Source organism: Gallus gallus, chromosome 23, assembly GCF_016699485.2.
Source record: "Gallus gallus isolate bGalGal1 chromosome 23, bGalGal1.mat.broiler.GRCg7b, whole genome shotgun sequence".
Lineage (NCBI taxonomy): Eukaryota > Metazoa > Chordata > Aves > Galliformes > Phasianidae > Gallus > Gallus gallus.
Window position 1 is genome coordinate 1,460,786 of NC_052554.1, and position 27,117 is coordinate 1,487,902.

Below are 27,117 nucleotides of genomic sequence, written 5' to 3' on the forward strand. Positions count from 1 at the left end.
GAAAGGACTGTCTCTCCCTATCCAAACCTCTGCAAAGGGCAGGAAGGGCTCAGACCCAGATAGAGGGATGGGGTTATTCCTCCCTGTGGGAGAGCTGTTGTGGGTGATGCCTCCTCAGCAGGATCAGCCTTTGTGGCAATCAGTGCCTGGGCTGACCCTGTCCAGGTGGGCTCTGATGGATGCTCTGCTGCTCTCCTCTGAGCACAGGAAAGCACAAGCAGCGGGGAGCAGGGCAGGGCTGGTTGATGCTGGGCACTGCAGCGTGAGCCCTTTCAAGTGGCCTTATCAATTATTCACACTGCTCCAAGGCACGGCGGGTCTGCCTGCAGCTCCCTCCCCGCCTCCCCTCGCTCTCTGACATAACACGATTAGCTGGCTCCTTCACAGCTGGCCTTGGAAGACGTGTCTGGAGACATCTGAGATATGCAGAGCGCCCACGGGCTCTGAAAGAGCCCCAACCCTGTGTGCAGGCTGCTGTGTGGGCCATGGGGTCTCTGCAATTCCCTGTGGCAGGGCAGAGGGGATGGGGAAAAGACACAGCTGCACTGCTTTGAGGTGTTGAGTGGTTGCAGGCTGAGGGCACGGTGCCCCACAGGTGCCTCCTGCAGCACAGCAGCTCTCAAACATCCTTGGTCACATCCTGGCACAGCAGGACCCATGCCTGCAGGCATGCACTCAATGCATCCAGCCCCTCCTGCCCCATCCATGCCCCCTGCTTGGCCCCAGCATTTCTCTCCTCTCCAGGAACTGAGAGATTCCCTCCCTCTCCACCTGAAGAAGTGTCATCTGAAGACAGCGTAGGCGCTGAGGGTGGAGTGTATTTTCTCTTTCCCTCTTTGCATGGATCACACGCAGCCCTCTGTGCTGCATATGTATGCACTGCTGAGGGTGGCACCGCGTTTGCACAGCTGTGTTTTGCGGCTGGCAGCAGACAGGGAGGATCCCCGTTAGCTCAGACATGGAGTTCTGCATCATCAGCGGAGGAACCCAAAAGAACTTAACGGCTCAGGCCAAGCATGGCTGAGGAGCACAGGGACAGCACGTGGGCTGGGGGACCAGAATGCAGTTACGCACAGCCAGACCCACCCAGTGCTCTGCCAGCCTCCTCAGTGCAGCAGCAGGAGAGCCCTGTAGCCAGGAGATGCCTCTGGGTGCCGACACCCTCACTGTGTGGTACTCCCACCCTGCCGCAAGGGCTGGTGGCATCTCAGGATGGGGTCCTGCTGGTGGGGCTCCTCCCTGTGTCCCCCTGGAGGCAGTGGGATGGGAGAGGAGCCATCACCTGCCGCCCTGGGGGGCTCCTCCTGCTGAACAGATGGAGGATGCGGGGGGCATTTAGCACAGGTGAGAGGGGGTGGGTAGCATTGCTCCCCATCTGCTGGATGGGGATGGGGGGGGGAAGGGGCTGCTGCTGCGGTGCTGGGAGAGCTGCGACCTGAGCTGGTTGCTCATTTGTAACGGGCTCCGTGTTCACGCTGTGGTCTCCGTCTACGAGCACTCAGCTGCCTTGTCATCAGCCAATTCGATCCATCAGCTTCTTGACAGGCTCGGAGAATAAAAATAACCACCCATTTCTAAGTGCCTATTATGGCACTTTGAAAAATGCCTCCGCAGGCGAGCCTGAATTATTCCCAAAGTACTCATTTTTTAAAAACGTTATTTTAATGTAATAAATTATTTGTACTGAAGAGTAAAAGATTATCTGTGTACCCTGATAGCTCTCTGCGCAGCGAGGGGTGCGGGGCCGTGCCTGCCATGGGGAGGGAGCGTGGGGAGCTGTGGGGTGGTGGGAGCAGAGCGGCCGTGGTGGGCACTGATGCTCAGTGCTATGGGAAAACACAAATGGGAGACCCCAAAGGGCTGCCCTCACTGCTTTAGGAAGCAGCCATAAGCCACGGCATGGCATGGTGAAACACCCCCTGGGTGTGGAGCTGAGCTGGTGGGCATTGGGTGGAAGGTTGGGTTGGATGACCTGAGTGGTCTTTCCTGTCCTATGATGGCACCAACCCGCGGAGCAGACCTCAGCACTCCCAGCAGATAGGTCGTACTGCCACAATGGGGCCATGGAGGTGCCCAGCAGGTGTGGAGATGTGGAGATGCTCAGATGTCCACACACACCTCCACCCCTGCGCCCCATCCCTGCGCCCACACCGCCGTCGGGACCCACAGTTGCCTCCTCAGAGCAGAAGTGCCCTGGAAGGACCTGATGGGATCGGTGTTTTTCTCAGCAGGATATTTTCAGCACCCCCAGGGCTTTATCTCCTATAGTAGTCTACGATATTTTTAATACTAACTTTTAAAATTCTGTTTTAATTTAAGCTAAACCCCAAAATACTCATTCCTCACAGCCTTGGAGAGAGAGAGAAAAAAAATAATAAAAAAAAAGAAGATAAAACCTTATTTTGGCAGAATGTTTTGGATGCATCCAACGACAATTTTTTTTTTTTTCCCTTAAAGAGTTATTTGTAAAATATGGATTCAGAGAGGAGTAACGCTCTGGTTGGTGTTGCAAACCATGCTTTGGGAATCCAGAGCCCAGCACTGCCCACTGGGCTGCTCCAGAGGTGGGTCTCCATCGCTGCTGGAGGTGTGTGGGGACACAGTGACCACAGTGTGCCAGCAGAGCCCGGTCCCCACCTGTCCTCCACGAGGGACCAATGCATTACGTGCACCACCTGCAACGCTGCAGCTCTGTGCTGTCCCCGTGCCTCCCTGGTGAGCCCATGCACCCACACTGGGGTGCACAATTCTGCTGCGCCTGGCACGTCCCGGGGCCGCCTCCCCTCCCCAGCGCCTTGATTATAGGGTAGCCATTCAAATCATTTTAATGAGCTCAGCCTGCTGCTGTGAGGCACCAGTAACTATGGCAACTTCATTCAAAGGTGGCTGTGCGTGGTGGCTGTGTCAGGATTTGCGTTTCGGGGAACTGATTGGAGGAGACGGGTGAAGGTGGGAGTCCGTGGGGAATTGGGGCTTGTTTGCACGAGAGGGTTCGTTTAACGTGGTGACAGGTGGCACTCCCAGGGGGCAGAGGGGTGCTCAGGAAGGTCCCCGCTGCTCTGGGTCCCAGGAAACCGGGTGACACCGTGCAGCTCTCCATCAGCTCCCAGCCAGCACCTTGCAGGCATTAGCAAATTGGTGTGCAACCCTAGCAAAGCGCTTGGCCCTTCCTCTTTGCTCACACGGCGCTGCAGGCTGGTGGCTGTCTGAGGGCAGGATCAGGCCCATAGTGCTGCCTGGGTTGGCACAGCTGAATGCTGCCCCGTGCCACCCCAGCCGTGCTGCTCACCTGGCTCAACCAGGACAGTTCTGAGGCACTCACAGAAGTGATGAAGCTTGTGTGTATCTGCTCTATTTATTTTAGCGCCCTCTGGAAGTCTGCAGGTGACACCAAGGTGGGGGAAGTGTTGGTCCACGTAAGGGTAGAAAGGCCCTACAGAAGGAGCTGGGCAGGCTGGTCACTGGGCTGAGGCTGATGGGATGAGCTCCAACGACACCAAGTGCTGAGTGCTGCACTTTGGGCACAACAGCCCCATGCAGCGCATGAGAGAATGGGATGGGTCCATCCAGAGAAGTAGGAAGAGAGCTCAGAGAGAACCTCGTGGCTCTCTGCAGCTGCCTGAAAGGAGGTTGTGGTGGGGGGGTCGGCCTCTGCTTTTGGGTAACAGCAATAGGATGAGAGGGGATGGTTTCAGGTTGCTCCATGGGATGGTCAGGTTGGGTATTAGGAAAGGTTTCTTCTCCGTGATACACTGACACAGGCTGCTCCGGGTCACCATCACTGTGTAAGGAAAGGGCGGATCTCACACTCAGGGACATGCTTTATTTGGCAATACTGGCAGTAGGTGGATGGTTGGACTGAATGACCTTAGAGGTCTTTTCCAACCTTGGTGATTCTATGATTCTGTGATCATGGGCAGCAGAGACAGGCGTAGTTTTGTAGTAAATCACTGTCATCCTGCTCCGGCTAGCACTGGGTGCTGGCTTCAGAAGAAATAAATCTCACGTTTCAGCAGCACTGGCAACCATAAAACCTCAGTCCTGCTGCCACGGTCCTCGGTGTTCATGTGCTTTATGCAGGTAAAACATGCAGGCTTGGGCATGGGCTGCAACACTGATCCGCCACCGAGTCGGTCCAGCACCGCATGGCTTCGCTGGATCCAAGTGGTGTCCTGAGTGTGGCTGGGGTCCTGGATCCAATTGGGGTCCTGGGTCTGACTGTTCTCCTGGATCTAGTTGGTGTCCTGGGTCTGGTTGGTGTCCTGGATTCAACTGATGTCCTGGAATCTGGTTGGTGTTCTGAGTGTGGTCGGTGTCCTGGATCCAATTGGAGTCCTGGATCCATCTGGGGTCCTAGGTCTGGTTGTTCTCCTGGATCCAGCTGATGTCCTGGCTCTGGCTGGTGTCCTCCCAGACACATCTTGGAGGAGGCTCCTGCCCTGTGAGAAGCGTGGGTGAGGCCACCTTGTTTGGAGGAAAGACTTGGCATGAGCACAAGGCGTCTTCGGTCTCCTTTTGTGTTGCCTTGTGTCTGCTCTGTGGTGCAAGACAACGCCACAGAAGATGAATTGCCAAGACCAAAGGTCACCCCATGCCACACCATCTCTGTGACCGTTTCCCAGCTCATTTTGTCAATGACTTTGCACCAAACTTGCCACAGAGTTTTCCCTGTTTGTATCGGTGACCTAATTTCAGTCTCAATATAAATAAATCCTACAGAAAGCCGAGCTTTTCGGCATGCTCCACCACTGAAATTACTCCAGATGCACACATGTGCATCTTGGATCAGAGTCTCATCCCAGCTGAACTGCTGAAGTGAAGGCTCAGCGAGGCGTCGGGATCTGTTTTAAGCAGCCCCTGGATTGCACCGACAATAAATTCGTGTTTATAGGCTCAGTAGCTGAAGTCAGTTCATAGGGGAGAGGCAGAAGCAGAGAGAATGCACTCTGGGTGGAGGTGGGGATGTCCGGGGCCACGGGCTGCACCATGGAAGGTGTTCCCTATGGACACCACACCTTGACGTCTGCTCAACCTCAGCCTTGCAGGCACAGAGCAGAGCAAAATGTTCTCAGTATTTTCTTGCTCAACAGTTTCTTGCTGAGGCTGGAGCTGCTCCTGACGTTGTCTCTTTGCCCATTTTAATGAATCCAGCAGTGGATCTCAGTGATGGGAAAGCAGCACAGGAGAGGCGCACAGGCAAGCAGTCAGGACGGAAACGTGGTAGGAGTTTTTGGATGAATATTTTTTCCACTGGAAAATGCTGATTTTTTTTTTTTTTCTGTTAAAACCAACACTGATTTCAAGAGAAGGTCAGTTTTGATTAATTTCTTGAGTCAGAAAAAAATCTGGAAGGAGTTCTAAATTTGTCAAAATGAAGTGTTTTGACATTCTCGAAGGAGAGGAAAAAAAAATCTATTTTCCAGTTCAGTCGACCCCTTGTTTTGAAATTTAAGCTAATTATAATTAAACATTTCATAAAGATAAATACTTGGAAATCGGGCTTGGAAGGGAGGCTCAGCTCAGGGACGCCTTGAAGGGTTTGGCTTTTCAGGACAGGCTGAATACCTTTGTGAAATCTGAGAGCAACGCTTCCTCTCACCTCAGCTCGGGATGACACAAAGAGGAAACGCAGCCTCTTCTGCATCAGCTGCAGTCATCACTCGGCCAACGCTGCAAAAGCTTTCCTCTTTCCAGGCCTGGAGCAGATGGACCGGAGCGCTGAGTGGGGCTGGAGGCAGCTGACGGCGATGGGCAAACGGCTCTGATGGCACACGTGGGCTACAGGGCTCCCAGAAATGACTGTCAGAGGTCAGGGGATGCTGTCAGCAGCTGAACACCTCCTGAAAAAAGGAGCTCAGGGGAGACCTCGTAGATCTCCGCAGCTGCCTGAAGAGAGGACGTGGCGAGGGGGGGTCAGCCTCTGCTCCAGCAATAGGGTGAGAGGTGGTGGCCTCGTGTTGTGCCAGGGGATGTCAGTCAGGTTGGGTATTAGGAACGATTTATCCTCCAAAGGAGCAGTGATGCATTGGCACAGATTGCCCGGGGAGTGGTAGGGTCACCATCCATGGAGGTGATCCAGAGCCATGGAGATGTGGCACTGAGGGATGCAGGCATTGGGCATGGTGGGGGTGGGACGGGACCTGAGTACCCGAGAGGTCTTTACCAACCTTCATGATCCTATGATTGCATAAATCCTGTGGCTGCTCCAGGGTTTCAGAGAGACAGTTAGCTCCTGGCTTCAACACACAGGATCATAAGAAGGTCATTCGGATCCCCCAGTACCAAAATGTGCCCTGGCTCCCAGCCCCATGCATCCAGGCCATCCTGACAGCCTGCAGCTCTGTGCACAGCCTGGCTCAGACGTGGTCTGCGCTCCTCTCCTGGCATGGAGCAGCTCCAGGCGAGCAGCAGGACGGCAGGAGCTGCCAGCTTCCCTGCTCCGTGCCAGGCTGGGGAGAGCTGCTGAGCACACATGGTCTCTGGGCTCGCTGATCTTTAGCCACAAAGCTCTCGTCTAAATTGCTTTTCAGCTCGTTGGAAGTGATTACATTTTCCTGGAAGGATTTGACCTGCTGGCTGCGGTGGCAGCTCCTCCGTGCGGCTGCTGGCACGGGGCTCTGCAATGACAGCCAGCGGGAGCAGGAGCTCTGCCTCCCTGTCCTTGGGACAGCTGCAAGGGCTGCTGATTTGGAGGGTGCACAGAGCAGAGCCCGGGGTAAGGAGGAGGTGTTTCACCCCTGGGATAAGGCGACAGAGTTCACAGGGCTGGGTGCAGAGCATCTGCATGGGCTGCCTGGGACAAAAAGCAGACAGGATGGAGAACGCGACACCGTATCTCACTGGGAGTTTATGCAACATGAGTGCTGCGGGACCAGCCAAGGTTCAGGGTTTGGAGGCTCGCTCAGAGCCAGGAAGGCTCCTCTGGACTTGCTGGGGAAGTGGGTGTGTGCAGAGCTGTGGGAGATATCTGCAGAGCTTCTCGCCAAGCAGACTCACTGCTTGGCCTCGTGGCCTGGCAGAACAACTGCAGCCAGCACCGGCCTGGGGAAGGGATGGTGTCCCTGTCCAGCCCTGCAGAAATCCCGGGAATGTCTCAGCAGTTCAGAACAGTCCAACGTTCCAGCAAAAACATCCTGTTAACTTCGCAGAGCCCGGGAGCAGCAGAGAAGCTTGTCTCATTGCTTCTTGGATCTGGGTCTCCTGGAAGCTCTGTGGGAGCTCCCCAGGGTGCTCCATCCTGCCACGTGCACAGCTGCCCTGTGCACAGCTGGGGACAGGCAGATGTTGACACCCTGGGTCTGAGGACATGGGTCTGTTTGGTTTGGAGCAATGGAGCAAGCTGCTCTTAGCCCCAGACATCGATTGCTGTGCCACTGCTTTTATTTTCCCCTTGAATGCTCGGCGTTTATCTGCACCTATTTAAAGGAGCGTTGCAAAGCCATGGATCTGATGGCATTGCTGCACTGCTCTGTCCCAGTGGATGGAGACGGAGCACAGCACAGGGGCTGCATCCCCCCAGGCACCTTCTTTGTAGGACAGGACTGTGGTGGTCCTGATCTCAACCCAGTGCCAGGGGCCAAAAAGAAAGAGAAATACCTTTTCTCACCTCCCTGACCAGCCAGATTAAACCCAGGACGTGAGAAGCGCTGTTACAGTTCTGTGCAAGACACAGTCTGTGGATGAGGCAGATTCAGGCAGCTTCAGTAAAACTCCTCTGTCAGAACATCCCCAGGCTCCCAGTGCTGATGCTCCCTTAAGCAATAATACGCTGCCAAGTACTGAAACTAATAAGTGATAGGGCATTCCTGGTACATCTCAGCCACTGAAACATGGAAACAGACCCATTTAGCAGAAGCAGACCCAACGTGCACAGGCACACCAGGTAGCTTAGAGTGGAGCGAAGCTTTCAGCAACATCCCAGCTCTGCAGCTGTCCTGCAGGAAGGCAGAAAGCTCGTGTTCAGCATCCCCGGGGGAGAGCAATTTATAGATTTCGAAGAGAGAGAAACAGCCTTCAGATGAAGCATCAGACTCCAACCTCTCCGAAGGGAAGAGCAGAGGGACAGGAGTTTGATTGATTGCAGCAGCCCCTTTGGTTTTCAGAGCCACGACTTCCCTCTCCCCCAGGCAATGCTGGGCTGAGATGACTTGTTTCCCTGCAGACCCCACTCTGCTCTGCTTGCTCTCCAATCTGGCCCTGGCCAGAGACGAGCCACTTCCACTGCATCAGTACGTATTGATGAAGGAAGATTTTCAGCCTTCGGAACCAAAGTTTGGAGCAGTTCCTGCCATGAATTCATGGGTCTGTCTGTGCAGATGGTTTGGTGAGACGGTTTTACTGTCCCTATCCAACCGTAGGGCTGCCCCAGGTGCAGAGGTCTCTGTACAACCCTGCAGCTCCCACTACCCCAGGGGCACTGGGAAAAAACTTTCTTCAAGGAATCCCACCATCCAGAGGCCTTCTCCCTGTTCTTCACAGCCCATACAGGGTGTGTAAGCTCTGGATATACCACCTTACCCATCTGGAGAGCCCCGTGCTTTTGAGCCAGGACAAATCCAACCACTACAGCTCTTCCTGATGGGCAAGAGAAGAACCAGACGTGGCAACTGGAAGCTGCCATGATCACCCTGTGTCACCAAGGGCAGGAGGGATTTCCAGCCCCCCAGCAGCATGAAGGAAGCCTCAATCCTTCCTGTCTCCCACCTCCCCCTGCAGCAGGGATGGGCATCTCCAGGCAGGTGCAGCACGCAGGTCCTGGGAGCAATCTGCAGGCCTGTAATGACAGAGATAACTCACGCCGTGTCACCCAACGGTGATACATGGAAATGCTACACAAACCCGTCTATCTGGTGCTCTCCATTTATCTTTCTGCCTCTCTATTTATCTCTTCCCCCAGCCTAGCACTGGGTGCTGTGCAGGAGCTGGAAATGCCAGCTGCTGAAAACGCAATTTGCTTTGATTCTCCCACATCTCCCAGAATATCTCCGTGACCTCTGGAATTCTTTAATTTTTTTTTTTTTTTGCAACAAATTATGCTAACGATGATTTTTATTTGTGTTAACAAACTGCAGTGGCTCAGCATGGCCAGCAAACATATAAATATATATAAATACATTGCTGTCTTTCGAATAAAGAGGCCTTAAAACCTTATCAAACAGAGGTGGTTTTTCTCTCCCTCTCCCTTCCTAAAAGGCATCAGCACAAAATTTCTCCCCTAATTATAACAATGCTTCTCCTAATGAAAGAATTCATTTGCCTTCTCTAATCAGCTTCGGAAATTGCAGCCGATCTGTGGAGGAGGGGCTGCGACGGAGGTTTGGAGGAGGCAGCCCACAGCTTCCAAAGCACCTCAGGAATGAGGAAACCACAGCCACGGGAGGTGCACGTGGAGGAGGATGGAAGGGCAGTGCTGGGAACGGCTGTGGGGTTCCGGGGACCCTCTGCTTCCAGGAGTGGGAATCACGCCCTGCACTCCTGGTTGGTGAGCAAACCCTGAGGCTGATGGATGCTGTTTCGGAGCACATCAGTCTTATTTCTTCTTATGTAGGTGAATGAGGTGATGCTGATCCACAGAGGCAGCTTCTCCCAGTTCCCGGGAAGTCTGGGAAGCGCAGGCTACGGATATTTGGGGGGTATTTCTGCTCAGACCATCATTTATAAAACAAAAAGAGGCTTCATTTGATCAGCGTTGGGCGCATGGGGCGCTGCCAGCCTGCTGCCTGACTCCCAGCACCCCCAGCACCAGCTCTCCATCCTGCTCCATCCGCTCAGACCATCAGCACGCTCACTGACAGCAGCCCTTGCCCTGGCTTTAGGGTGTGTTTGGGAAGGGCAGAGGGAGCTCTGGGAGCAAACAGGTGAGACCCAACGCACGCTGCTTTGTGGCCAGGCTTTGGTGGGGGATCGGGTGATGCGTCACCGCTGGGCATAACGCAGCCCCTTCGCTCAGCAAAATCAGAAGGGTTTAAACCCAGAATAAAAGAAGTTGGGCTGATGAGCAGCACCGCCTCACACACTGTCAGTGGGCAGAGAGGAAAGTCCCCCCCGTTGTTGTATCAGAACCAGGCATGTCGGGGGCAGGGGGTGGCAGGAATGACCTGAACTCCACCAAAGCAGACCTTAAATGTCATCTTCCACAAGTGCAGTGATGTTCTAACACCGAAATAAGATTTAATAACGTGGTAGCAATGGCAACCCCAGGCAGCTGGAAGCTGGCCCAGGAGAGGGGAGGACCTGGAGCTGAGATAGGAAAAAGAACCCGTTCCTGGCTGGGGATGCTGCAGGGATGCACAGAGCTCACGGCAGCGGTGCTCCCAGGCCGAGGCCATGGGGACATACGCATTAGATGCAGGGTATCTGTTTTCCCTTCCATGGAATAAATGCTCTCTTCAGAGCAGCACATTCCCCGCCACCACTAATGAAAACACATGGTGCATTTATGCAAAAGCTCCTTCTCATTCTTGGTAATGACATTGGTGGTGGCAGCTCCTGTCTCCTCCTGCTGCCTCGCTCCCTCCCAAGCACCCTTGTCATTTCCCTTCCCTTTATAGACAGCCTTTAATGGGATGAGTCCTTTGCCAGCAGAAAGGAGCCAATGTGTTCTCAGCGGCTGTCAAAGGCACTTCGACTGCATAAAGAGCCTCCCATGTGGTCTCACAGTTAAAATATATATACATACAACAGACAAAACTGTCACCAACGTGCCAGAACCATCATTAGCACTTGATCTTCCTAGCACAGAGGACATGCCTCAGCCAGCTATTTTCATCCTAAATCCCTCTTTCGGTTTGCATTGTATTTTGGGAGCTGGGCAGGGGAAGGGGACTTTATTTCCCCTACTCTGCTTGGAAGACACAACACAGACCTGGTGGGCACGTTGTGTTCCCAGTAAGGAGCTGTGGAATCTCTGTGAGATGCTTTAGAAAGTGCCAGACAACCTCCCAGCCTGCCTCCCCCCTTCCACCCTTTGATGAGCTTTAGATGAGATGAAGATAGCCGTGGAGTGCAGGAAAAGGAAAAATTACACAGCATCAAGAGAGAGCAACAAGGCAAGGATGTGCTGAGGGAGAAAAGGAGCTGATTCCTCTGCTAAATCAGCCACGAGGGCCCTGCAGCACCTGCTGCTGTCAGAGGGGAGCTCAGCAGGCAGAGCTGGAGGTCTGCAGTTGCCATATGAGAAGGGGAAGATGCCCATCCCCTGAATCAATGCTTCTGGCTCCCCTGACCCATGCAGTGCGGGCCTGGTGCATCTGGGTCTGCCCAAGGCAGAGGGCACTCCATGGATCAGTGCTGTCCTGCAAAAGGAGCAGGGCACGTGGGCCGGCTGCAGCAATGGGTTCCTCGTCTCCCTGCAGAACATCTGCCCTACAGACGCCTGTTTTCCAGGTCAGGACAGCGTTGCTGGTTGGCACGTGGTGCCAGATGCTGGAGGAAGGAGCTGGCTCACCTGGCCACGCGGAGAAGTCCTACAGCAGACATGGGTCCCATAGAATGGCCGTGCAGTGACCCGCTCAGAGGAACCTGCTGCCGTCCTGAGCTCAGCCCAGCAGTGCAGGCGCAGAGCTGTGCTCCAGGGACATCCTTCAGCACTGCTCCACAGAAGGACTTTGCTCCCTTCGGCCCCCCGGGAGCAAAAACCCAACTGACTGCAGTCACACAGACACCCAGGGCTGCACCCAGGCTCACAGCAGGGCTTTGTGCTGGAGGGCACCCCCAGCAGGGCATCCCTAAGGGCTGGGACATGGGGAGCACAGCCAGGAGGACGCAGCCCTCCATTCCCCCTGGAGCATCCACCTGAGCCCCAGCACAGCAAAGCCTGGGCAGGAACAACGGGCAGGATCAGGCTGGTATGATGAATGTGTTGGAGGATGCCATGCGGTTTCGCAGACAGAAAGAAAGGCTAAATTCATCTACTAAATTATTCACTGTGAATTTTTGCTCTGTTCTAGCAGACACACATCCAGCAGCTATATAATAGGGAAATTCAGTATATATCATAGTAGTTAGACACGTATCCATTACGCACAGCAGTTGTTAATCTTCAGTGAACGTATTTAATAATAGCTATTTATGTAACATACATTAACTACCCCTTTTAAACTGAAATTGAATGCATATTTGAGAACCTTAATTCAAAGCACTACTTAAAGCTGAGTCTCTGAGTCAGGGTAATAAGGATTTCGAAAGCGGGGTGTTTAAGTACTTTGGAATAAAAAAGGTGACTGGAAAGAAAATCTTTGGGAAGAAAAAAAAAACACCCAAAGGCATTTTTATTATTTTTTTTTAATATATTTTACACTTGAAATGCTGCCTTGGGTGCAGATGGAGCCGTGTGGCCAAGAGGACACCACGGGCAAAGGGAAGGCGTGGAGCTGGCATGCGGCTGCTTCTTGCAGGCAGGAGATTGCTGAGTGCCCCGGGGGCAGTGGAGCCCTGGGGACCTCAGCCTTCCTGCAGGGATGAACCAGGCTCTGCAGCTCCCTCCCAGGCTGCTCCAGGCCACGGGGATCTCCTCTTATCAGCAGCTCTGCCGCGCAGTCTGCCCGCAGCCCCGATGCTTGAGAGGGTGGGAAGCACTGTGATACCTCCAGCCTGGCATCGAACCCATCCCAAAGCCTGGAAAGGGGTGGGAGAAAAAAGCACAGAGGCACGAAGCGCTGCCAGGCTCCATCCGTCCCCGTGGCACTGCAGGTGGGGGTATTCTGAGCTCACCAGCCTGAGGCCAGGGGTGCTGCTGGGCTAAAACATCCTAAAACATCCCCCTCTGCTCCTATGCAAAACGCAACATTGGACTGAAGAGAGGTTCGGAGGAGAGGTGGCACTGATAAAGAACCCAAGTGGGACCTGGCTGTGAACTGGGGGCACTGGAGACCCATGCATGCTGCCTGGCCACCCAGAGAGGCGTTACCAGGGCATCCTCTGACCATGCGCCATCCCTGGACCTCTCCTGATGTGTCCATCCCAGAGGCTCCTAACCCAGGGGTACCTTGGAATCCAGCAGCCCTCGATGTTCTTCCCTCTTGGAAACGTATCTGAGGAGCCGCACAGTTTTCCTTCACACTGTGAGTAGTGCCTCCTCCCTCTCTTTGCTACAAGGTGGTGACTCTCAGCTCTGTGGAGAGCCACTCAGGACTGATGGACTCCTATCAAACTCATTCACATCCCTCTGGAGGTGGGACCAGATCAGCCCAGGCTTGAAGGCAGAGCCCACTGACACTTCCTGGTCCTCATACTTCTGATCTCGGTTCCTTTCCTAATAATTCCTATCACTTGATTTTCTTTTTCTAACATGAGCACATAGCTGACATTTTCAAAGTAGTATGTACTATAACACCAAGCCCTTGTTCTTCAGCAATGTGAGGCAGCTCGCAGTGCTTTATTTAATTCACAAAATTAAGATGGTCTTTTTCCATGTACATTTACCTACACTGAATTCTACCTACCGTTTTGTCACCAGTCACTTGCTATCACAAAGTCTTTGCACAACTCCTCACAGTTGGCCCTTGTCTTTACTACCAAAATAATTCAGTATGTCCAATTTCTGGCTGTAAATATTGCAAGAAAGAAAACTGATGCTAAGAGGGAATCTGGGGCAACCCATTTCGTGGGGTCTGGGAACCATCAGCTCAACCATGAGTTGGAGAAATCAAAGCAGAGGACATAAACATAGCTTCGCATGAACAGTCTGTGCATGAGGCTGTGCTGGAGACAGACTGGGCAGAGGTGTGGGTCAAACCTGCAGGGTGGATGGATGGATGGATGGATGGATGGATGGATGGATGGATGGATGGATGGATGAAGGGATGGACGGATGAATGGATGGACGGATGAAGGGATGGACGGATGAAGGGATGAATGGAAGGAAGGAAGGAAGGAAGGAAGGAAGGAAGGAAGGAAGGAAGGAAGGAAGGAAGGAAGGAAGGAAGGAAGGAAGGAAGGAAGGAAGGAAGGAAGGAAGGAAGACCTGGGAAGACCACAGACGATGGCATTCCTGGGAAGGAGGATTTGGCTGGGAGTCATTTGGGGGCTGGCAATGATCCATTGTGATTGCTTTTCTTTGTGGCTCCTGTTGGAGGCTTCTGGGAAGCCAGGCAGGGTAGGGACCCTCTTCATCACCAGTGCTGTGCCTGCGCTGTGGAAAACAGCCTTCCTGGTCTCTCCTTTCCAAAGATTAAGCCAAAGAACACTGCAAAGACATTGTGATTTGATTTTCAGGCTGGGAGGGAGAACTCGAGCCCTGTCAAGCCCAGAGTTTCTGCTTGATGACAGCAGATCCAAGTGGATGAACAGCCGTGAGTGATGGAGCCTCCACCACACGCCAGAGCAAGCTGTCAGAGGGGTTTGGCTCTCTGGCTGCTGGCACTGGTGCTCAGCTCCCAGTTTGCCTGGCTGTACCCTCCAGCTGCTAGCTGCTAGCCTGCCGTTGTCTGCAAGCCAGCTGGCTGCTCAGCATCTCCTCCTCCAAAAGGCACTTCTACACTCAGATGAGTCACTTATTAATGCTGCCTCGGATTTAGCAGGGATGCTCGCACCTTGCACTTCTCTCCCAGCACACAGCAGGTTTCCAGCATCCAAGATCAGCCCTTCAGTTATTCCCTGGTGATATCCAAGCTCATCACCAAGCTTTCAAACACACAGAGCTCTGGCACGGGCAGGGAGTTCAGTGACTGCCTCAGTAAGCCATGGCCAAAGGTAATGCCATGTCCCTGCTGCAAGCCGGTATTTCCCTGCTCCTGGAGCCAGGAGCTGCTTCAGGGCTGGCAGCCACACCACGACAGCCTCTGGTTTGTTCATCATCCACGACATCCATCGCAAAGCTTTTACTGTTTAGCATACAGTCACCTCCCTTTGCAAGGGCCAAATCCAGTTCCTTGGATTTGAAAGGAGGTTTGCCTCTCCCCTCACCTTTAATTATTATTATTATTATTATTATTATTGAAAAGCCTTAAAGATGAACCAGCTAAAAGCACAGAAACAAGATTCCTTTCAGCTCATTTGCAAACTGTGCATTTATTTGTTTGCTTCCTTCAGTGCTATCCAAGCTTGGAAGAGAGATCGAGGTTTTCCAACTTATTGTCAAATTGATTTTTAAAGGGTTTGGAGTCAACATTTCCTCTGGCAGTCCCAGAATACTTTGCTTCAATCAAGCTTCTGGATTTTTCAGAATTAAATGAAGGAGAGTTTTGAAACTGAAGAACGTTTCAGAGCCAAAAAATCAAAACATTTCGTCTCGAACCTGTCAAAACTGGCCATTTTGAGTCTTTTCACATGCTTTTTCCCCCCACAAAAAAAAAAAAAAAAAAAAAAAAAAAAAAAAAAAAAAAAAAAAAAGAGGCAAAATCACCATAATTTCACAAAACAGAGCTGACAAACTCGTGTTTCCAGCACAGAAAAGTTGCAGGAGGCAAAATCCATTCATCTCCGCTCCCGGTGGAGGAAAAAACAGCCTCCAAAAAATGCAGACCCTGGAATTCCAAGGCAAAAAAAAAAAAAAAAGAAATGAAATGAATTTGCCTGCTCTCCAGCTAAGCAGCGTTCCCACCCCTAATTTCTGTGGATGAATGGCCGCTCGCTGCATCAGCATGCAAGGCACGCAGGGCGCGGAGCCAAGAGGAGGCGTGCGATTTCTGCCCCGCTCACCTGCCTGCCGCTGGGCTCTGTGCTGCTTCACGTTGGAGCATCCCCTCCGTGCCAGCATCCCTGCTTTATTAGCGGGGATAATTGCCCTTCCCGGCTGGGAGTCCACCAGCCTCGTCAAAAACACCTTGGCACAAATCTAAACAATGCCCTGCCGTCAATTCTTGGCTTGCACACTGGGGCAGGGGGCAGAGGAACCCCGCAGCCCTCAGCCCTTGGCATGAGCCGCCAGGGCGAGAGGAGCTGATTGCCTCTGCTCGCCAGCTCCCTTGCTGATTGATTTATGGAGTGGGAGATTAAGGGCTGGAACTGGTAACAGGGAGCTTTGAAACGAATGAAATTGCAAAGAGGATTGCGAGGTGCGGCGGAGCCACTCTGGCAGTGAGCGGCCACTTTGTGCCAGGTGGGGAGGATGGGGCAGCAGGGGGGGGACACAGCAAAGGGTGATGAACATGGGCGGTGTGTCCCTCACATGGGGAACAAGGAAGGTTGCCCCTCACTGCCCTGCCTGTGGAGGAGTTCAAGGCCAGGTTGGATGGGGCTGTGAGCAATCTGATCTAGTGCTTGACCTCGTGGTTGGCAACCCTGCCTGCGGTTGGAACCCTGAGGGGTTGGAACTTGATGAGATCCCTTGTAACCCAAGCCACTCCATGATTCCTAGTGTGCAATAAATGTGAAATACAGCCAGAAGGACATCAGAGGACCTTGCCTTGATCAAGGCAAGGTGTGTCTGTGGGTGCAAGCACCTCCCTGCCTGAGTGCATGTTTCATGCATTCATTCACTGTACCCACAGGCACTGAAAAGCAGTTGTGGGTTTGGTGCTATCTGCATCACAGGGCTGGATGGGCACTGCATCACCAGAGGTCAAGGAAAACATTGCAAAGCCATTGCAAAACACCTTCGGTCACTGACTCTCCTGCTGATGCTTCTGATGCCTGAATTGTTGTGTTCTCCATTGGCCTTGACACTTGCCAGCAGCTTCCTTGGAGCCCTTGCTGTCCCACGGGGAGCTGGGGCTGCTGCAAGCACGCTGGGATAATGGGAGCTCTGGCTCTCCTCCTTGCAATGCCAAATTTGCAATGATAAAATTTTACCCTAAGCTCATAGTAGGCAGCCAGTGTAGGAGCATGGGCCCAAAATGCATTTCTATTACGTTGGGCATCTGAACAGACGTGCAAGGTTTTTGGCTGAGCAATGCCCAAGGCAGCATTTCCTCAGTCCTGGTGCAGTGTGCTTTGCACACAACCCCAGCAGCAGACACTCTGGGTCTTGGGGTATGTTTTGCCTTTCCTGTGTTCTTCGGCTAACGTGCATACTGCAGCAACACATCATGGAAACACAAGTGGATTCAAATCGCTGCAAACCAGCAATGAGAGAGCCCAGCTAGCCCAGCCCGAGCTTCTGGCACCGGAAAACTGCTGCTTTTACCCCTGTGCAGAGCTCCTGCAGCAAAGTCCCAGCACAGCGGTGGGAAGGGCTGGAGAGCAGAGTCCTGCGGGGGGTGTGGGGCACGGCAGCACCCGGCAGAGCAGAGGGAGCCGGGGGTGGGATGGGATGGGAACGAGGAGCTTTCATCGAGGCGGTCGCACGCCAGCCCTCGGCCAGCCCAGGCACAGCAGGACACGGCTGATCGAAGCCCGATGGATTGAGGAAGATCAAAGCTCCCCTTTTATCTCAACCTCCCTTCTGCCTTCCTCCACAGCTGGAGGGCGTGTGTTCCCCTTCTTTGTAGATGCTCCATCCCCGTCTTTAAATCTTCACTTAAAGCCTCCCTTTCTTCTCCAGCATGCAGCTGAGTCCTTTCCGAGCATGCTGTTCTAATGCCCATGGAGGATCCTATTCTAAAGGCATAAATTACACTGCACCATGTCGGCTCCCTCTAGCTGAGCATCTTTCTCAGGTAAGCACTTTGTGTTAAGTGCACATTAACCAGTCCTGAGCTGCTCCAGTATCACAAAGCACGGCTCGGGGGACACCCCTCTGCCTGGCGTTCATTAGGATCAATGCCGACAGCGTTGCCCAAACCAGGATGAATCCTGACACCCCCCTCCTCCGTTGCTGGGGCTGCCATTACCTAATTGGATCCAATGTAACGTATTAGAGCACGCATTATGAGATGACACAAATTGCTTTTGGCTCTTTCTCAGCGAAGGGAGAAGCCTCCGTTGTTGTGACGAGCCCGGCATGAAGGAAACGGGTGGGCATGTGGTGATCCGTCCATAGGAGCCCCATGGATGGAGCCACCCAGCCCAGGGCACTGAGACACTGCTGGCCCTATTCACCTGCAAAAGGGGGGAGGCACAGCTGGGGCGGTTGGTTGGTAGCACTTCGTGGTGGGCAACCCATTGCATGTGGCCGCAGCAGAAGGGCTCGTAGTTCACCCAGCTGTTGAGGGCCCTCCCAAGCACCATGACTCAATGCCGGCAATGAGGGGTGCAGAGTGATTTAAAGGGGTCTGGAAAAGAACAGGGCATCCCAGGATAGATACCGCTGTGGGCTTCTGCGTGAGAGCAGATCTCCATGAAACTGCTGGAGATCAAAGACAGCGGTGCTGGGCTGAGCACGGTGAGCTCAGAGGACTGTTTGCAATCCATCCAGCCAAAGAGCTGCTGCTGATCACCCCACCCTTGTCCAGGAGCCTTCTGATCCACAGTGCTCCTCCAGGTAAGCGGGCAGAGGCCACGCACAGAGCACATCTCCTGGATCCCAGCGGGGACACGGGGCACCACATCTGGAGGTGAAGGTATCGGATATGGGGCTTCATTAATTCTTAACACGCTCGGGCAGCACTGCCCTCTCACTCCTCCTGAAGAGGCTCTTTGCTAACCACAGCAGCGGGATTGGTCAGCCCGTGCAGTGCAGAAAGGGGGTGAGAGTGCTCACAGTAACTGCTGCTGACGGTGTTTGTAGGCACATCCAACCTCTTTTAATATCTTGTGGCAATGAGCTCCGCAGATTAACCGCACGCTGTATGAAAACTTGTCTCGGTTTTGAATTTACTGCCTTTCAATTTCCTGCATTATGGTTTTTTTTTTCCTGCATTTCCCGAGTTTAATTTCTTGCAATTCTTAACTTCTCAGCGCACTCCGAGATCACGTCTGAAATATTTTCTTACCACCGAGACCAAAACCACCACAAAAAAAGAGCAATTATGGCATTCTTCCACCATAATTCAGCAGGTTTCATCCCCAGCAAAAAGAAAGAAGAGCAAAGAGAGACCGAATGCTCCTAAGCAAGGCACAGCTTCTGCGAGTGTCACCATCCCTGGAGGCGTCCAAGGAAAGGGTGGGCGTCACACTGAGTGACATTGCCTGGAGCGGCCACAGGCCTGAGCTGCTGGTTGGAGGTTGGCTGTGATGACCTTAGGGGCCTTTCCAACCTTAATGATGCTATTCTACTCTGTCCTGTTCTGTTCTGCTTCCATCCAGCTAGTATCTTCCAATGGAGCAGATTGAGTGGTTGAAGATCTCCTCAACCTGCAGCTCTTTCCATCTCGGTTTCTGGCTGATATCCTGGCAGTCCTGCAGCCAGAGCTGAGGTCTGATCCAAGACGTGGGTGGAAGACGTGCCCGGGGGGCAGAAGATGTGTCCCACGATCTGCTCGAGAGCTCTGCTCAGCCAATGCCCCAGCAAGATGAGCACCAAGCCAGCAATCACCTGCAAAGTGCGCAGCTATTCCTTTGCAAACCTGAGCACAACAGCTTGCAGATGCCTTCAAAATCCCATCCGGAGACCCATCGCTGCCTGGGCAGCCAGCCCTGCTCTGCAGGCATGAGCATGAGCACAGGAGCCAGAAAACAGAGCACTGAAGCCACACGAGGCGTCGTGAGCTGCCAGGCAGCCCGGGCTCAGTCCCAGCTCTGCACAGCCAGGCTGGGGAGATGCTCCGGAGGAAGACGAGGGTCTCCTGCTGAGCACTGTGACACTATGCTAAAGTGTTTGGAGAGAGCTTCCTTCCCAGCCCAGGCAGCTAATGGCTGCTTTATGTCCTGAAGCGTGAGGGCTTAGGTCCCCTGCAGATTTTTATCCCATTTAATGTAACTGTAGATATCCTCTGTATTCATATAAATGAATAATCCTTTCGGAATCCTTCTAAGCACTTTGCTTTAGCAGGCTGGATATTATTAATCATAATGCTCTGCGCTTAGACGGCATCTTACCTATTCACAGCACTGAGCAACCACAGGGTAATTAACCCTCTCCATGCCGCGGGAGGTAATTATCACCTTGGTGCCCGTAATGGTGATAGTGTCAGCAGAAGTGACTGTGAATGGGGATCTGGGGCCAACACTGCCTCTAACCCTATAGCACAGCATTATGGGGGGGATGGAAACAGGTGATTCTCCTCTGGCTGTGGGCCTGCTTAAAACGTGGACCTCTTTTTCCCTGCGAGATACAGAATAAATGTAATTTTATCCCCCCCCCCCCGATAAATAAATAAATAACAACTGATTGCCTTTTTTTTGTTGTTGTTTTTTTGGGTGTTTTTTTTTTTTGCACCGGGAGTTCGGGAAAGCGGCAATGCGAACTGAAAGCGTTTAATTAACTAAAGAGAAATCAACGCCGAGAAAAGAGAGCTGTTCTGGGGGGGGACAATTTCTGCCTACTCGAAGCCGTGGGGAGTTGGGGGCGCGGGGGGGGATGAAAGGGGGGGATGTGAAGATGCCACCGGAGCAGCTCTGGATGGTTTCGCTGCGCAGCCACCGCCAGCTGCAGGGGAGTGCTGATGATAATAATGATGCTAACGATAATATTTCTGTGCCTGCCTTCCCTGCAGCATCCTGCCACAGACGGATCCCAAAGCGCGTTGCAAACGGGGTTGCTGTTGACATTCCCCTTGCACAGGCTTGGGCTATCGCCGATGCCGCACAGCTGAGAGCCAGACTTCAGCTGTCTGTGTTGGAAGGCTGCCTCTGCTGTCCCCTGAGGGCACCCAGGCTCTGCAGCACTTGCTGGCAGGGCTGGCGCTCTCTATCCCTGGCAATGAGGGTCTTTGCACCCCTTCCTTCCATGTGCCGCTCCGCTTTCGCATGGATCACGTTATGCCTCCCATTGCCCCCTGTCTCACTGTAGCGTTTATTAACCCTTCCATGCCCAGAAGTGAGCTCCTTGGATGAGGAGGATGCACCCATGGCCAGGATGCCGGCAGGATGTCCCCGCAGCCTTAGTGCAAAGTTCCCACTGTGAGACGTAATAGGATGGGCAGGACCTGTCCCCTCAGAGCAGAAGAGGAGCAGGCATATGGGGATGCACAGATTGGGTCAGCAGTGTGGGCGACAGGAGAAGCAACCTGCAGAGGGGATGGCTCCTTCTAAGCTGCCTAGGCATGGACCTGCTCTTCCTCCCATGAGATGGCTGTGAGAAGAAGCCACAGTGAGCGCCCACACGCAATGCTGCCTGCTGGCAGCTCCCTGCCCCAGCATGGCAAGCAGCTCAAGGGCTGCCTCGCTCCACTGGGAGGACAGAGCCTTCCCAGTCAGATTTCACCTCTGGGCACATCTCCAGCTGAGCTGGAGCTGCCCATTACTTCCCCAGCTGAAGCCCTCATACTGCAGACAGAAGGCCATTTATTGCTAGATAAATAACACTGCAGCTCGTGGAGCCGGCGCAGGGCAGTGCAGGGACATGGGATTGCGAGTCAGGATAATCACAGGTGTATATCATATCTCGGGGGGGGGGGGGCATTATATCAACGGCATGCTGCTCTGCATGAGGACAGCAGCCCGGGTTTGACTCAGGTCCGGCTCACTCTGTGAGCACGGCACGTTGACACCTCTCCTGTCTGGTGCACTCCGCTGCCCTCCCAGCAGATCAGCACTGCCCTTATCTATCCCGAATGCTAATGTGCCGGCGTAGATTTGTATGGCCCCGCTGTCATTTCTCCGGCTGGCAAATGTGATGGATGGACTAGTCCACTCGTGCTGCTAATGGAAACCCAGAGCGAGCAAGAGCCAACAGAAACACTCATAAGTCAGGAGGAATGCTGCAGGTTTCACTCGGTGCCTGAGATCCCTCTCTCTGGGTGAGGAGGGGCTCTGCAGCCCCCCTCTCCGTGCCCTGGGGTGGCTGACAGCGAGAGGAACAGAGCTGCTCCTGCTGTGCCACCAAGGGAAGGGGGAGGATTATTGCGTGCAGTGCTGCCAGGCTGTGTTCGTGCTCTGCTGGGGGGGTAAGGAAGTTCCCTTTGCCTCTGGCACTCAAGGAGCTCTGGGCTTTGCTTGCTTTGATGCCAGCCCTCGGAGATGGGAGTTGCCCTCTGGCAAGCTCCTGTCCCCCCACTGTGGCTGGCTGGGGAGGGAGAACCTCTCTCTTCTCATAATGCCAAGCGCAGGAAAGCTTCACAAAGCCCCACGCAGCCGAGGGCTGCAGCACAGACATGGTTCTTGGGGCTGAGCTCTGCTGCCCACCTCCCTGCAGCCCACTGTGCTGAGCACCCCTTGTGAGCCTCCGCTTCCCCACACCGTGACAGCTCCGGTGGCCGGGGGGGGGGAACTGCTTGCAGAGGGCGATGGTACAGCAGTGCTTAGAGTCTGGAGGTGCTCCATCACTTCAACCCGTGCTGGGGATCTGTCTCAGGGAGCCACAGGGAGGAGAAGTGCCCTCTCCCCACCGCTGCTCACTTGTTGCCCCGGGAGAGCTGTGCCGGTGATGGATCGCCGGAGCGGGAAGGCAGGGGTGCCCTTTCTGTTTGTGTGGAGTGTGTCTAATATACTGATATATGCTGCATTCATCCCTTTTAAATATAAATCAATAAGCTGCTATATTTCAAAAGAGAAGAAAGCACAGGGCAGTCAATGCGCTGTATAAATGTCTCCATTCCCCGGGGTCTCCCAGCTGAGCTGCGGGGCCGGAGTGCAGCGAGCAGCCGTGTGATGGCCTTTCCAGCACGTGGTGCCAAGAAGCAGTGGGAACACGTCAGGGTGTTCCCCATCTGTTGGTGTGCCAAGAGCCCCAGCTGCAGCCACGCCGGCCTGAAGCAGCCTGAGGGATGTGGGGACACAGCAGCCAGCATCCCACGGTTTGCTTCTCCTTTGCTTTGGTGCGGTGTGCCTTGGACTCCAGGCAGGGCGCAAGCCGATGTGTGTTCCAGAGTGATGGCCTCACCTGTATTTCTGCCCAAGCTGTTGGAGCAGCTGTGCTTTTCATGAGGTCTCCAGGTGTTGGGGACCTCAGGGGACATGAGGATCCAGAGAACATATCCCCCCTCCATCTTTTATCCCTGATGCCAGAAAGTCTCCTGAGCATGGAGCTGCACCATACAACCCTGCAGCCCGGGGCATAGCCACCCCAGTCCTCCCAGCAGCCTTGGGCTGAGCACCTCCATGGCCTGAGCATCCCTATGGGCTGAGGTCCTCCATGGGCTGAGCATCCCTATGGGCTGAGGTCCTCCATGGGCTGAGCACCTCCATGGGCTGAGCACCTCCATGGGCTGAGCATCCCTATGGGCTGAGCACCTCTGTGGGCTGATTCTGGCCACAGGGACAGGGCTGGGGACCAGCACACAAGACAAGGCAGAGCAGGATGTCATCTCTGCTCAGCTGCAGCTTGTTCTGGTGAGATAACGCGTGTCACGCAGACAGATCACCCTCCTTCATTTCCTCCCTGTGTCACAGCCTCACTCGGGGGCTCTCCTCTGCTGCCCCCAATGCTCAGCAGTGTGGAGGGAAAACAAAACCCCCCAGCAGTGCAGGAGGGGCCCAATGCTCTCCAGCCCAGATCCATCCCCGCTGTACAGAGGACATCATTAGCTTTGCAATAAAAATGCAGAAAGAAAGTAAATCCTCTCTGCACAACAGCGAAATGGTTGCAGATCCAAGAGCTGACAATTATACAGCAGTTGCAGATCTAGGCTATTATTTATGATCAAAAAACGTCAATTTGTATAGACTCCAGCGTTTCACCTACTAGAAAGCTCACCCATTAATTCATGATGCATTTAAATGTTCATTTCAGGCCGGATTTCTCTGGGTGATGCACACGATTCCCTTTCAAGTCCTTCAGATGCCGGAGTTGAAGTTGAAAAGGAGCAGTGGTCCCTTTTCTGGAACCTTCCGCTAAGAAAATATTATATATTAAAAAAAAAAAAAACTTAATTATCTCTCAATATTTTATTAATAATCAATTTCTTATGATTTTTTTTTTTTTTAACGAGATGCCATTGCATAAATGCCCTCATTTTCTGGAGCGCGTTTGGTATTTGTAAGAGCCGGCAATACAGCTGGCATGAATAATTCCCATTCAACTGCCTATTCCCAAACTGTTCGCCCCAACCCTCTGCTGCTCCTTCCCTGGGATGCATTGGGCTGTGCCCCTCGCTGAGCGTTGTTAATTGGATGAGTGCTGTTTCCCGAATGACTGAAGCTGGGGGTTGTGGTCAGCGGGGAGGACGGTGTGCTGCCTGCAGCTGCGTGGGGGTAAGCGCTCAGATCTGGGATTGCAGGAGGAGCAAGTGTGTCCCTGAAGCTCTGGGCGGTGTTTGGATGGCTGCGTCCAGCAAACAGCACACCCAGGCCAGGGCAGCACAGGATGGCCACCAGGAGAGTCCCCCAGTCCAGAAGTAGGACCCAGATTTTCCCGCTTGAGCCCCTCATTTAAGGAGATGATGTTACCTTCACCATTGCACAGATGCCTCCGAGATTCCGTGGCCTCAAAATAAAGGGAAAAGGGAGAAAGAAAGCCAAAAGTTAGGGATTTATTTCAGCATCTGCCAGGGCTGTGTGGTAACATTTGTGTCTGTGCACAGGATCATCCTGGAAATCCAACCTCGTGCTCGGGGCGTGTATCTCAGGGCTGGGAAAGGGCTGGGAAGCAGCCTGCACCCTCGGGGCTGGATTCACCTCTCCTGTCTGACCACATCAATTTTCATCCTGAGCTCTGGGCAAACTCCAGCAGCCCGGTGTTGGCTGCTCCGAAACCAACCGGAGCACCTTTTGGTGCCACCAACCCCCAGGGATGCTCTCCTTCCCTTCCCCTGCGCACCACACACACGTGCGGGACGCGGCGACGCTCTGCGGAGCCGCAGAGGTGGGAGGGAATCCCCCATTCCTGCGATCAGATGCCGGCAGCGTCAGAACGGTCGGCTCCTTCTCCGTGCCCTCCGCCTAAGTGAGACGTTGACAGAAACAAAAGAAAGCCCGTTAGGAGAGCTCTCCCCCTCCGCCTGGAATAGGGCGAGGGCTTTGGCGGCGGGGGGGAGCGGGAGGTTTGCATACATTTCAAGGCTCAGCCGAAATACAAAGTGCTTTTTGTGAACGCGAGAGAAAAGGACGTGGAGCAGGCAGAAGAGGAGGAGGAAGAGCAGGGGAAGGATGCCTCAATACAAAAAAGCTTAGCCTGATAAAATATTTAGGACGGGCTCACACATCAGAATATTAATGCTCTGCATTCCTTGTGCTTGCACTCTGTTGATCTTCATTCTCCAGTGACCTTGTTTACAGTATCTGAATTTGCAGTCTGCATTTTAATAAGGCCCTGAGAGAAGGTCTGAGACACAGCGTCTCTCTGAACCAACTTCAAAACCCTCCTCCGACGGGTGGAAATTTGGGAGGATGGGATGGGGCTCTGGGGTGCCGGGCGCCTCGTGCCAGCCTGGGACCGGGAAACTGGGGCAGCACGGAGGGGCTCCCGCAGCATTCAATTAATTTCCATCCTCACTTTGCTCGGCAGGAGGCTGTTCTGCTCCACGTGCAGGCAGCCCTGCGTGGCGGCTGCTCCCTTCTGCAGGTGACCGCGGGACATCGACCGGGCACGCAGAGCTAAGCAGGCAGCAGTGATCCGCAGCCACGGTCCCCTCGGCAGGCACGGGGGGGGGTCTTGCAGCCGGTGGGGAGCGGAGCGTGTTCCCGGCCCTGCATCGCCTAATGGGGCTCAGCAGGCAGAGCACAGGCTCTGAGGGACGCGGGAGGGATGGTGGCGTGTTTGTCACAGCTGCTGTCGAGGAAGGGAGGGAGCAGGGAGCTTTCCTTGGGGATGCTCGGGATCTCAGTGTTCTGCTTGCCTGGCTGCTGGCAGAGGGGCGCAGAGGCACCGGACACATCCTGCGTGCTCCCGGCACGGGGTGGTGGCTGCCTGCAGGCTGCACAGCCCTGGGTGGCTGCTGGCTTTGTGCAAGGGGCTGTGCACGTGAGGGTCCCAGAATCAGAGCCAGCAGCCCCGCTGCCCCCAGCAGACAGCCCTGCCCTGCTGGCAGCTCACCCCGTGGTACCACCAGGAGGGGACTGCAGCCTCCCGGGGAGCCGGGCTGGGTGTGCTGAGCCAGGCTTGGCTCCATCCGCACAGCGCTTTGCATGCTTTTGCTCTGACATAAATGTATGAATCCTCACGAAGCCTCCAGGAGGGAAGGGAGGATGATTTTTATTTTTTTTTTTTCTTCCTGTTTTACAGATGGGAAAATACAATGTTCAATCACTGGCAAAGCAAAGATAAGAACTTGGAGCAGCTCCCTTCCAGCCCTTCCTCTCCCACTGACACAATGGCCAGCAGATGCAGGTTTTTCCTGCTGCTGGGCAGCTCTGCCCAGACCCCGGGAGGAGAATTTCACAGCTTCCCCCTGGGAGCAGCTCACCATGTCTCTCCCCTTTGACTCCCCGCAGAGGAGCAGCTCAGGGCAATGCATCATTTCGCCTGAGGAGCCATCCTGCCCTGTGCACCCTCAGTGCTCTCCTGGGGAGGTGATGACAAGCTGTGCTGCCCGGTGCTCGCCCTGCCAAGGGGAGGACGGCTGGGCTGAGGATACGCTTCATCATTGTCCTGAAGGGGTTCTGAGATGATCTGCAAGAGCACTGAGGGGTGTCCCCTCCTCCCGAGGAGCCTTTCTTCCTTCTCTGAGCACAGATATGGGTCTTGTGCCATCCTCTCCTCAGGTCTGTGGAGACTTCTGCTTCCCCAACAGCTTCTTGCTCCTCTCCTGACTCATATTTGTTTGGATTCCAGAACTGAAATTGATATCCAAAATACTACAGGAAAGATCTTGTGCATTCACTTGTGCTCCTGGGGACAATTTCCCCCAACACCACTGTGGCCAATTCTGCATGCGTGCTGGGAAGTGAGCTCCTGGCAGTTGTCAGATGCAGTGAAGAAACACTCAGCACTTCTACACTACAATATCAGAAGCCCCCATGGCCTGGGACAGCAATGCTGGGGACACCCCCAGCCCAGCCTTGAGATTACTGCACAAATGATGGAGCTTGCAAAGCTCGAGGCTGACTTCTATTTTCCAGTTCAGAATCCTTGGCGCAGCGTTGATCTCTGTTTCCAACTCTGTTGCCCACTGTCAGAAAGACCAGAATGTGACATCTCCATCATAAAGAAAAGCCCAATTCTCTCCAGGTCCAACGGCTGAGCTTTCAAACAGCAGAATGGCCACATTGGGCTCCCAGGAAGGTGGGATTCCATGGGAAATGCCAGAGTCAGTCCACCATGAGATAGAGCATCCCTCCAGTCCATGGCATCCCCAGCAGCAGGAGACACCCGGGAAGATC

General features: G+C 53.8%; 1 long non-coding RNA gene across 1 annotated transcript; it reads left to right on the plus strand.

Annotated features, from left to right (window-relative positions):
* Window positions 1–9,359: 9,359 nt before the first annotated feature.
* Window positions 9,360–12,223, plus strand: LOC112530224. Its single transcript, XR_003071717.2, has 3 exons — window positions 9,360–9,477; window positions 9,548–9,857; window positions 11,386–12,223. It is a non-coding gene; the product is annotated as an uncharacterized LOC112530224 (long non-coding RNA).
* Window positions 12,224–27,117: the final 14,894 nt, after the last annotated feature.